This window comes from Limulus polyphemus, unplaced genomic scaffold (genome assembly GCF_000517525.1).
Source record: "Limulus polyphemus unplaced genomic scaffold, Limulus_polyphemus-2.1.2 Scaffold2492, whole genome shotgun sequence".
Lineage (NCBI taxonomy): Eukaryota > Metazoa > Arthropoda > Merostomata > Xiphosura > Limulidae > Limulus > Limulus polyphemus.
This window is the reverse complement of record NW_013668102.1, coordinates 76,311-88,870: the sequence shown is the minus strand read 5'-3', so window position 1 is coordinate 88,870 and position 12,560 is coordinate 76,311. Positions and strand designations below refer to the sequence as shown.

The 12,560-nt window shown below is 33.8% G+C and overlaps 1 protein-coding gene across 4 annotated transcripts in view; it reads right to left on the bottom strand.

Moving 5' to 3' along the window:
- LOC106467111 overlaps positions 1–6,981 on the bottom strand; it is an 81,416-nt gene extending 74,435 nt beyond the window's left edge. For 2 of the 4 annotated variants that reach the window (XM_022395230.1, XM_022395234.1), the window contains exon 1: positions 6,715–6,981. The gene's annotated coding sequence lies outside the window, so the exon portion shown is untranslated. The remainder of the gene's footprint in view (positions 1–6,714) is intronic. The other 2 variants (XM_022395231.1, XM_022395233.1) reach the window with 1 other exon arrangement.
- Between the last annotated feature and the right edge of the window lie 5,579 nt (positions 6,982–12,560).

Sequence of the window (12,560 nt, the reverse complement as noted above, 5' to 3'; positions counted from 1 at the left end):
ATTCATGGAACACAGCTGATTCAAAGTTACAGCCTTGATCTGAATGCAGTTCGTATGGCATACCTAATCTGAAGAAGAAATCACTAATAGCAGAAGCTACAGTTGTAACTTCCTGATTTGGTATTGTATATGCCTCAGGCCACTTGGTGAAATAACACATCACCACGCAAATGTACTTGTTTCCAGCACGAGTTTGGGGCAAAGGACCAGCAATGTCCATGGTTACTCTTTTCATTAGTGTGCCAACTTGATATAACTTCATTGGAGCATGTCCCTTATGCTTGGGTCCCCTTTTAGCACAACATGTACTGCAGGTCCTGCACCATTCTTCCACATCTTGCTTCATGCCTATCCTGTAAAATATCTGCCATAGGTAACTCAATGTCTTCTTAACTCCAAGATGTCCTTCTGTTAAACTATCATGGGATTGACGCAGCACAACTTCCCGTAACTTTCTCAGTATAACTGTTTTCCAGATCGTCACTTTCCCATCTTCGGACAAAAATACCATCTTCAAGCTTCAACTGGTCCCATTGAGCTAAATAGTTCTTTGTCACAGGGCTTAAGCTAGACACCTTCTTCCAAGCAGTACACAGAACACTTGCTTGTAAAAAATCGATTATTGGCTTCAAATCTTGGTCTTTCTCCTGTTCTGCTTTAATATCTATACTTGGTTCCACATCACCATCATCAACTCCTTCAGTCATTTTGACTTCCGCTTGATGGCACCTGGTTAGTTCAACCTCTCTTTTGCTGCAATATCTACAGTCATTTTTGCATGGTCTTCGACTCAGTCCATCGGCATTTCCACGAGATTTTTCTTCTCTGTATTCAATATCATAATCATACTGGTCTATCTTTCTGATGCAACGTGCCAGTTGTCCCTCCGGCTTCTTTAATGATCTTAACCAGCGTTATGCAGCATGGTCTGTCCTGATGGTAAACCTATCCCCATAGAGGTAAGGATGAAAATACGTCAGACTCTTTACTATAGCAAGGAGTTCCCTTCGTGTTACACAGTGATTCCTCTCTGGTCTACTCGGGACTCTACCTATGTAGGCCACCACATGTTCGTTTTACGCCCCACTTCTGACACCAATTTGTTGCATATCTGCTTGTTTGTTAATGTCTGGTAGAATTATTTCCGAGGAACGTCAGCGATACAAGTCCCTTCTTGATTAAACCAGTTTATTCTTTCTTAATAGAAACTTTTAGTACATAGTAATTCCACAATCAGTACGTTTCTCTCCACTTTAAACTTAATAACTTTTACAATACACGCTATAAATCACATCGATTCACAATCTCGAAAACTTCGCTCTCTAAGCTCGAAACAGAATCGTAAATTACCCGAAAAACCGTAACTGCTGTTCGCTTAACTATCCCCTCGGCCTTTCTCTGCATTATTTTATCGCATTAGTTCGAGATGTAAAATGTTAAACTACAGCTGGACATCGTCAAGGAGATTTGTTTGAAAATATAGTGAACATTTATAATTTTTATGTAGATACATTATCTATATATAATGCATAGCAATGGGAAAATATATGCCTAGGCTAAGACACAACCCCACTAAGCGCGAAAAAACTTTTTTCCAATAGAAAAGCAGTCTTCTCAAATATAACATACGTCTATATTATGTATTTTAATTTTTTTTACTCCTTCACTTCATACATAATATAGGGTTTGGCTCCCTGAAGACACCGACTGTTGATTGATAATCCTGTTTCGTCCTGTACTTAAGCTTTTTAAAGGAACACCAGATATTTGTAAGAAAGATAACTACAAGGGGTAATGATAATATCGTTTACACTTGAATTATGATTTTTTTTTTAGCTTATGTAAAACATAGATGAAACTTATCATCTTTTCAATTCTCCTATGAACTTCGCAGTACCTTATCATACAAAGGTATGGGTGCAATATACCAAGCAGTTTTTGTTGTAAACTAGCAAGAGAATAATAATAATAAGATAATTACAAATGGGCTATTTTGAGCAGATTTTCTTTTACTTGTAAGCCTAACATGCGTGCTTTTTTATGCATTTTTATTAAAGGTTTTAAAGTGTTTATTGGACTGAATTTTTACTGTTTAAGGTGCTTTTTGCCCGAAAGTTTTTAGGTGTTTGTACAATTCCTTACGATCCCTATTATGAACCACTATCGTGACTCACGATACCTTGTATAAAACGGTAAAAACTAACACGGTCTTTAAGAATATTATTTAGTATGTGACGTTATTTTAAAATCTGCGTAGCTCTGATATAGATCTAAAACTGCAGTGATTATTAGGTTGGAAAGGGATGTGTAGACTTCAATAAAATAACTCTTAACTTACCAATTTGTTTTTTGGCCGTTCACTACTGATACGGTCTACATATTTCATCATGTAGTAATTTGTGTTTTTCTTGTTACAACACTCGGTGTAAAGAATTGACTAAAATATTACATGATATAATTTGTTTTACACGTAAAATACATAAGGGACCCAGCAGTAATTAATGGGTTTAAATATAATACTGATGGTACTTTTTTATATTTTCTGTGTGACTGACTCATTTTATTTGAGATCCTGTAATCATTAGTATTATGGATTCTGAAGTAATTGATGTATAAAGCTTTAAAAAAAAACGTGCTAAGAAAGGTAGATGGGTTCTATTTGAACCTCATTAGTAAATCTACGGTTAAAAGTCAAATTCACGATGAATGACAAAACTTATTCAATAGTTGACAGGCTTTCAATGCTGATTTAGCTACACGACATATGAACTTGTGTGGCAAGATGCCTTAAACATTTTATTTTTTATGCATTAGAAATCACTGTAAAATGATGGAAAATTATTATTTCGAGGGTTAAGTGAGGTGTACATGACTGTAAGCCCGACTATCCTGTATAAATATATTCTAACAAACCACTTCAAATCAGGTCAAGGTGGAAAAGGCAAATACCAAAATGGAAACATGCTAATTTCATAAAAAAAGTTTAATTTCAAAGTCATGATAAAATGAAACAGGCATGTTGTAGAAGTGGGCACGTATAAACGTTAGCTTTGAATTGAGACACCTTTCCAGTGTGCAGTGCTAATGGCAATATAGACAAATCATTTCATGCTCAGTTATTGTTGCAAAACTGATTTGGAATAAGGCTGAAAAATATCATATACATATGAAAATGTTAACACCTTCGCCTCTAAATATCAAGAAATAAAGTAAGAACACTAAAAACGTTTCCTGTATAGTTGGCTACTATAGCGGAAATATATCAAAAGCGTATTTATGTTTGTTATCAAGCACAAAGCTACACAATGGGTTATCTGTGCTGTGTCCACGTATTTGTGAATTTCATCATTAAACGCCCCGTGTATAAGAGGATCTTTTCATGTTCGCACATCTATGATTTTCTTTAAAACGATTAAACTTGAGCATCTGCATGAAAATGTTAATTGTGTCACCTGAAAAACAACCTTTTAAACATTTATAACTGGAATGCTAAAATATAAAGATTAAACAAATTTTTGGGTGGAAAAGAAGCTAAAACGCTTCTGAATGAGATAATTATACCAGTTAATATCATTCATGCAAACACTATTTCTTAAGCTTTCAACCACATGTGGTTGAAAACTTGTAAATTACGGCTTTTTATATGGTGTAAATTTCATCTTTGGTTGAGAAGTCACGTTTTATACCACCTAGATTTAAGTAACTCGGAATAGAATATAATATATCGAAATAACACAAGAAACGTTAACTAAGCTCATTACGAAATAGTGATCTCAAGTGATATGGAACCATAGAGACATGACTCACTGTATATTTCATAATTCCAGACGATGTTATACACTTGTTGCTAACGTACTCTTTGTCTTGCCTCCAAAAGTGCCATCTCTCACTGGCGGGTCTCTTAAACACTGGACGATCTCTGATGAGCAATATCTTGCATATATTATGAGCTTAACATATGTATTTAGTTCTATGTTAAGTATCTTACAAGATGGCCGAACCTCGTGATATACTATTGGATTTACTGCCAAAAACATAGTTAAGCACGAGGATACCCAACTGATAAAACAATGTAATCTATAAGAACATAAGAAAGATATAGCTATACGAACTACCAGATTAATTTTTAGTTTCAATCTAAGTACGTAGCTTGATCTAACCGGAAGTTAATATTAATGGTTAATATTTTGATGTTCAAAAAGAGATCGGTTTTGGAAGTTTCAGATTTGAAAATGACAGGTTAGACTCCAGTTAAGACCGTTTTGAAAACTACAAGACGAGTGGACACAAGCTAAAGATTTAAAACACACAGGCTAGGCTCCAGTTATAACAATTACGAAGACAATAGGCCGACAGAACATGAGTTTTAAGATTTGGAAAAAAAAAGAGTATGTTCCAGTTAAGACCGTTATTTTTCTAATAAGGTTAGTTGCTTATTGAATAAGCTGCGTCAGAAATAGAGCATAGAGGACAACACTTTAGAAGAGTGGACATACAAAGATAGCCTTGAATGAACATATGATCGCCTTGTTTGTTGTATTTTTTGTTGTTCTTTTATAAATTACTATTTAGTTATTTGAAATGTTAGTGGCTTCTACAAACTTTCGTTTTCTCTCCTAAGTATTAAATATTTTTTGAATAGACAGGATTCTCTTCCAAATTTTAAATATTTTTTGAATAGACAGGATTCTCTACCCTAAGTTTTAAATATTTTTTGAATAGACAGAATTCTCTTCCAAGTTTTAAATATTTTTTGAATAGACAGAATTCTCTTCCAAGTTTTAAATATTTTTTGAATAGACAGAATTCTCTTCCAAGTTTTAAATATTTTTTGAATAGACAGGAGAAGTTTATTTTACATCTAATCATGTTGAGACTAAATTTCAACTTTCGTTATCTTAAGTTTTCAAAGATTACAGTCATTCTTAGACCTATCTGAAATAAAGGTGTTGGTTATAATATTGAAATAAATGTATTTTGCTTGCAATAAGTAAGCAATATTCATCTCTGAGTAATATATGCGAAGAAGTAGTACAACTTTAATTAATTTAGCGTTGACACAACAGAAGAAGGGATAATAATTATTCAAACCAAATAATTATATCTTTATGAAGAGTCCTGTCTATTAAAAAAACATTTAAAAGTTAGAAGAGAATCCTGTCTATTAAAGAAACATTTAAAACTTAGAAGAAAATCCTGTCTATTAAAAAAAATATTTAAAAGTTGGAAGAGAATTCTGTCTATTCAAAAAAATATTTAAAAGTTGGAAGAGAATCCTATATTCAAAAAATATTTAAAAGTTGGAAGAGAATTCTGTACTATTCTTTGAGACTTTTGTTGATACATTTGCTATTCTCTTACCAATTAATACTATACAATTTTTCTTGCTTTATGAGACATCTTTTTAAACATGTTTGTTTATGGTTTTAAAAGAAAAACGACTAATCCTCTTTATCAAGATTTACATCTACATAAACAGGAAAAACTTCAGAGCGTTACACACCAAGTTATGTTCAAACGAAAGTTTGTGTTCTTGTCGCCATACGCACGCCCCCACACAAAAAAGAAACACTCCACACTCAAGTATCAGATTAATACAACAAGAACTGCAATGTTATCACCAAGGCCACGGAAGAAAAAAATGCAATATAGCCATTTACAGCTGTTTCAGTTTTTCATCCCCTTTTAATTAAAAAGAGTTCCTGCCGTTAGAACGTGAGTGTATATCCTGCGCTATACAGCAACCCAAGGCTCGCGCATACCCTAGTATGGTCTGTTCACACTAGTATTAGCATGTTTAACAAGTTGTGCTTGTAACGTTCACTATGATAATGTACAAAATATCTGGAGGTAGTTCGAAAGTAGGATGCCGGCTCTAATTAACTTTATGAAATATGTATTGCTATTACAGCCGCAGGACTCAATCCAGTCACATCCGCTAACTCAGTTTGTTTGTTTTTTATTAGATCTGTATTACCTATTTATTTCATGGTAAATTTTAAACCTCACACCCAAATTTGAAATAATAATTATATATTTAACGTCACACTTTACTCTATAGTTGTAAAAGTTTCTATTCACATAGCTACAACAAGTTAGATAAACACGCCGAGAGTTTTAATGCCAATTTAAATAAAACAACTACGTTAATGAAAGTATTTTCCCAGTCATTCGATTTTTTTTTTAATTCATGTTTCGTGAATTGGTACCACTAGCAGTGTCGATTTGAAAAGTAAATCAACGATATTCTTATATATAACAACCTACCCCTTTTATACATAGTATGTTTATATCTGGGTATAATGTTTAAAATATTTTTACAATTATAATTACACTTATGAAGATTATTTTTTATTGTTGGATAAGTATATGGATTTAGACCAACCCGAGTTATCCTACGCTAGCCGAACCCCGTTAGATACTAATTTACTATTGCCAATATTGGGATTATAACCGAAATTATCATTATGGCCCCAAGCTGATGATTTAGTACAATCTAATCTGCATGAGAATGAATGGAGTTGGATGTCTAGTGTACCGATTTATAACATTAAGCACTTCTAGCCATTTTATTACACATTAATACAGGATTGTCGTCAATAATATGTTACATTTACGTTTTATTCTGGATAACTTGCTTACTTTTACTGTTTTAGTTTTAGTCATTAGTTCTTAGTAATTGCTATGAAAAATAGTTGCATGTCTACTACTTACTTAAGTTAGCAAATCGATCTTAACACTTTTCCTTCTATGTTCTAGTCCTACTTAAGATAGGTGAGTAGACCCAAAGACTTCAAATCTTGATTTCATTTATTTGGAGTCTGTTGAATTGTCCAGTGACACTGCCAATAAAATATAAGCTCCAAATATACGTTTCTTATTAAACTACGACAACGAAAAGCTGCTTTCAATAAGAAAATCTCGGTCACACATGAAAAATACACGTTCACGCTCAGAGGACACAGTTGAAAACTACCCACAACTTGTTTAAACGTATGTAGATACACCGAAGGCGATGGGCAAGTAAAGCAGGGGTTACTGGACCCTCAAGTTTAGTGGAAAGTCTTACGTCAACCAATAACGAAATAAAAGCGCCAAATAGGGCGAGTCTATCTATGTCAATAAGGGGAAGAAAGACAACACAACTTCTAGTATTATGAATTATTTCTTTCTGAATTTAGCTTTTTAGCCTTTATCCTCTACTTTAGCAATGAAATAACGACATTTCATAAAGACATGCATACTTAACCAGATATAATTGCATTCAAACTTATTACTTTAAATATTCTTACTTTCATTATTCTTGGTATGTTGTCGTTCTTGCTACTGCAGACTATAGCATCGAGTTGCTGGCTAGTCTAATGGCAAACATTTGAAAATAAATATAAATATGAAAAACGCGTAATAATATTGGCTGTATCTACTGAACAGTATTCGTGAAATTTGTGATATTTGTTTATAAATTTAGTGCTTTTTTGCTGAGTTGAATAGTTCGTTTTTTTTATAATAGTTATGTGATTTTATTATCCAATTATTTTGTACTTTTATTACGCTAACATCTAACCACAGAAAACTGCAATCATTTTTGTAATTAAAATTAAGTAAATAAAAATAAGTTTGGAAAAATGTAATAAATATGTCTAAAAAATCACTTTTCAATCCCATTTGGGGGGGGGGGCGTTGACAGGTAGATGTAAATAGAGATATTTGTTAGGTAATTAAGTAGACATAGAGAGTATTACTTATACACTTTTTCTGTTCTTTAATCCTCTTTTGAAACAATCTTATTTGGCTTTTGGTTAAGTATTACCATACACCTGCTGAAACCAGGTGTGGTGTGGAACTTACAGAACATGTTAAAGTGTTGTCCAACCTCTATAGCCCGGGAAGTGTCTTGTGATTAGCGTTCCATAACTGTGAATCCGAGTGTTAAGAGTAGCCTAAATGTTGGCGGTGGGTACTGTTGACTAGTTGCCTTTCCTGTAGTCTGCAGTTGAAAATTATGAATGGCTCTCCGTAGATAGCTCTTATGTATTTGTACACAATAAACAGCAAATTGACATGTGACGCAAAACTTTTACTTTACAATAGGCAAAGAAATAAAGCTAACAAAAAAATATCGAAGCTGCCTGAACAAAACAACAACAAAAAAAACAGTCTTTAAAATACGCTATGACAGCAGCAAACTTTTGACCACATTTTTTTTTTGCATCATACAACCGTTTTTCTAATAGGACACAATAACGGAAGTAAACATTCGAGAATAAGACAGGAGGAGAATCTGTGTTTTCTGTCAGGATAGTTCCAAGGGTAAAAACCTGAATAAAATATACAATATTCAAAACTACCTTTCATTCTATACTTGTGTAACGAATATGAAACAAAAAATAATTAAGGTAAAAGAGAAACGTACTTAAATAAGACTGTTATACACTTATCTAGTGTATAAGGATGATGGCTTTCAGCACCTGTTTCAACAGTCCGATTGCATGTACATAATTCCAAAGGTCGACAGCTTTACCGATATGTCATCATACAGAATAGTATGAATACCTATTTCATTCTCCAACTGCTTGAGGTATGCGACAGTTGAACGGATATGTCGTGGAAGATACTTGTGTACTCGTGACTTTTGTGGCTTTACAGATGGAAATATTTCTTGATTATGTCGCGTACTTTTGGCTGGAAGACATGGACCGCTTTTAACACTACTGATCTTTGTGTTCGTGGGTTCTCACCTGTTACAAAACACCGCAATTCGCTTACCACGACTGTGGTAAAACTTGTTGCAGGTCTCTTTCTGTATAGTCCTGGTGACCTATCTTGATCCATATTCCTTTGTTGTCCAATGCCATTAATCATAAGGAATACTCCCGTCTTGAAAGGTCTAATTCCACGATCCGAACACTTCTATATGATGTAAGTGTATGAATATTTTGCGTCGGAAAAAGCTGTTACATGCTTTGCCAAAAATGATCAATTTTCGGTGCCTTCACACTATCTACGTAAGTTAACGCCATGTAATGTCAAAATGTAGTCCTGATACATTTCTTTCCACCGCGACTTTATATCGGCTGTGGTTGTCACGTGATTTGTTGAGTTGCATACTGAAAATCGATTTAATATAACGTTGTTGCTGTTTGTTATTAAGCACAAAGCTATACAAAGTGTTATCTGTGCTCTTCCACCAGGGTATCGGAACCCAGTAGAAGTCCGCAGACATATCCACTGTGCCACTGGGAGGGCTTAATATAATGTACTCAACTCTTTGTACCATACAATGCATACTTTCATTTTATTATGTCAAATTATTGATTATTATTGCAATAATGAAATTATGAAAAGAATTATCTGACAGAATAATTTCAAAATATAATTAATTTTATGTTAGAAAGTTAGAAGGTTTGGCCTTCAAAAGCTTCTTGCATTGATGCTTATGTGGCACAGGTCTTACTTCTAACGCAATGAAATACAATTTTTTATTTATTTTGTAGTACAAGCACTAATTTATTATTAACGGATCTATTCCATCTTTGTAGAAGGAAAATGTTTATTTTTCTTTCGGTGAAATTTTTTCAATAAAAACTATTCTTTTTGTTTATAGAAAAAACTACATAATGGATTATCTGCGCTGTGCCTCCACAGGGATCGAATCCAGAGTTTTAGAGATATAAACACTCAATTTTACCGCTGAGTCACAGGAATGAGTATGAGTGCTCAGTATATAAACGCTTAACATCACATAAACAGTTTGTCCCCAGTGACACAGAGGTATGTCTGCGGACTCACTAAACTAAACGTGTTATAACTATTCCTCATAATCTTCCTCTAAACGATATTGAACGAAGTGTAGTTTCTAAAGGACTAGCCCCCAAGTGGCACAGTGGTATGTCTGCAGACTTACAACGCTAGAATCCGGGTTTCGATACCCGTGGTAGGTAGAGCACAGATAGCCCATTGTGTAGCTTTATGCTTAATTAATTACAAATAAACAAAACATAAACAGTTTACAATGCTTGTTAATTGGTGGAGTCACTGGCGTCAAACAAACCGTATGAACAGATGGGATGATTTGTTAGACATTAAACAGCTGTACTGAGCCAAAGTTTCTCAGGAAGGAAGTAGAAAGAGTCAAAATGCAAGAATAGTTTCTTATTTTTATTGCTCTATTACGTCACTCATGCAATATCCTTGGTTTCTTTCATAGTTAGGACACAGGCCAATAACATTTAGAATAAATGCTTTTTATCATAACATTGTAATAAAATACGTGTATTTAGTGTGTAATTACATCCTTTATCACTATGAGACATACCAAGCATTGGTGACATAACTGGGAGAATATGTAGTTCACTACTGACAGCAAAAATAACTTAAGTTTAGATCCCAACAGTTTTTGTTGACTTCGTTAACTAAATTATCGTTTAAGAAGTTTAAGCTTGAATTTTGTTTTCAGACGGTCATTTTGTTAACTTCACCTGGGTGTATAATTTTCTTGGACTTTTAGTTCGGTTGGTAGTTAATCGCTGACTTTGTTATTTTGTTCTTTGTTCTGATAAGCTAAACAGGCGATACTCTGTACAGTACAAAAGTTAATAATATTCCAGGTTCCGTGTTGCCATTGGAACTACTTTTTCGTCATTGATCGTACTCAGTCTGATGACCTTATATTCTCCAAATTTCCACTGCGTTCAGGTAAACCAAAAGAACAAAAGCCCATCATAACTGCATCGAGCGAGAGTGAATAAGAGTTGAAAATATTGGAAGAATGAGATTACTGTGATTCCAGTTTTATGATCATGTTTCTCATAAAAACAGCAGTTGATTTTATGGTGTGTTTGGAAGTTTGTGAACTTCATCAACTAGAAAGGATTGTTTAATATTTTACTAAGGGTACGACTATATATGCCCAATTTCATTGTAATGGCTTTTGCAGATGGGGTTGGTTTAGGATCATGATGCTGTCCTAAACGCTCAGTTGTGCGAGTTTGTCCTTCCACAGATATAATTAAATTCCTCAGAGAGATTTTTTTTAGGTCAATCATAGGTCTGTCCCTAGTGAGTGTGGTGCGGCCTAATGGTTAACGTAACCGTATTGTGAATCCGAGAATTCATAATCTTCGTCCCGTTATCACAAAAATACGCTCCTCGCTTCAAAGTTGTAGGTGCAATACAGGATTGACAGTCAGATCCAATACTGGGTTGCAAGAATAACTCAAGAGATAACAGTGAGTTCTTTTGTCTGATCAGCTGCCATTCCTCTAATCTATCAACTGCTTTTATAGCTCTTGTGTGATTTTGATAGACATCTTTAAACAAAATTTAAACATAAAAAGTACACGAAGCGGTACTACAAAGTCGAATGATCGAGATTTCACCGTGAACCAAGTATATAAGAACTAAACATGTCGCACGTTGCACCACATCTAGCATCAGTGAGCGATACCTCACAATATCGTTCAAATGAAGTTCAATTAACTCTCTGTGCAACCCTTTTCAAACTTATCGAAATAAATAATGATGCAAAATTCAAAAATATATATATGAATCGTGTTACTTATCTACATGTACTACATTTTGATGAAATAATAATAGCAATAATTCGTAGAATTACGATAGGAACATGATATATACAGAACTTTCAATATTTGAGAACATTGGATATATGTGCGATAAAAAATAGCCATGGGTAGTTTATCTGACATCTATTGATATACAAATCAAGCGTTATATTATTACTATACATACACTGTCACTAAAGTACCATAATATGGTAATTTTAAATTTTGTATTTTTTCTCTTACGAGAAGGCTTAGTTCTACAATACCCCATATAGGCACTAACAAATAATCATTGACTAACTGTTATATTTTAATTCAACAGATCTTGAGTCAAAATTAGTACACTTAATGTGAAAGATGAGAAATATGTGAAAGGAAGTAGTCTGTAGAGCTCATATCAAGGCAACATTTATTATTGTTATTATTGACTTATGATCTGACTTCTCCAGACAGTGACTGAACATTTAACTTATTGTTATTCTTTCTTTCCTTATTACTCGAATCTGGACAGTGGCCAAACCAAACAACAAACTACAATTAAAAGCCAGCTTTTGGCCTTTGTTATCGGCTACCAGCATCTGTGTCAATTCTAACGATATTGATGTTTTATGAAGTTATAGTCAAAACTGGTGTACAGATCAGATAATGCAGATATAAAAAAAAAACATTCAAAGTCATGCTAATTCTACGAAGGGAGACTTCTGTTGAAATTTGCATTGTTTGACCTGTCTTATTAAAAACTAGTAGAAATTCAGAAAGTTCATTAATCATTGGATTTATTAAATGTCACCAGGGAACTTGACATATATGATTAAAGGCTGTAATAATTGCAGCTAACTAGTAACTGCCAGTTAAAGCACAAAATACGGGGACTATTCATGAGTGTCTTAACTTCAAACATTATCCATAACAAAATTATTCAGATGTCTGATCTTTCGGTCAGGATTTGTAAGGTAAAAATACGCCTTATACTATAAATAATAATGTGGACCTTCGTAC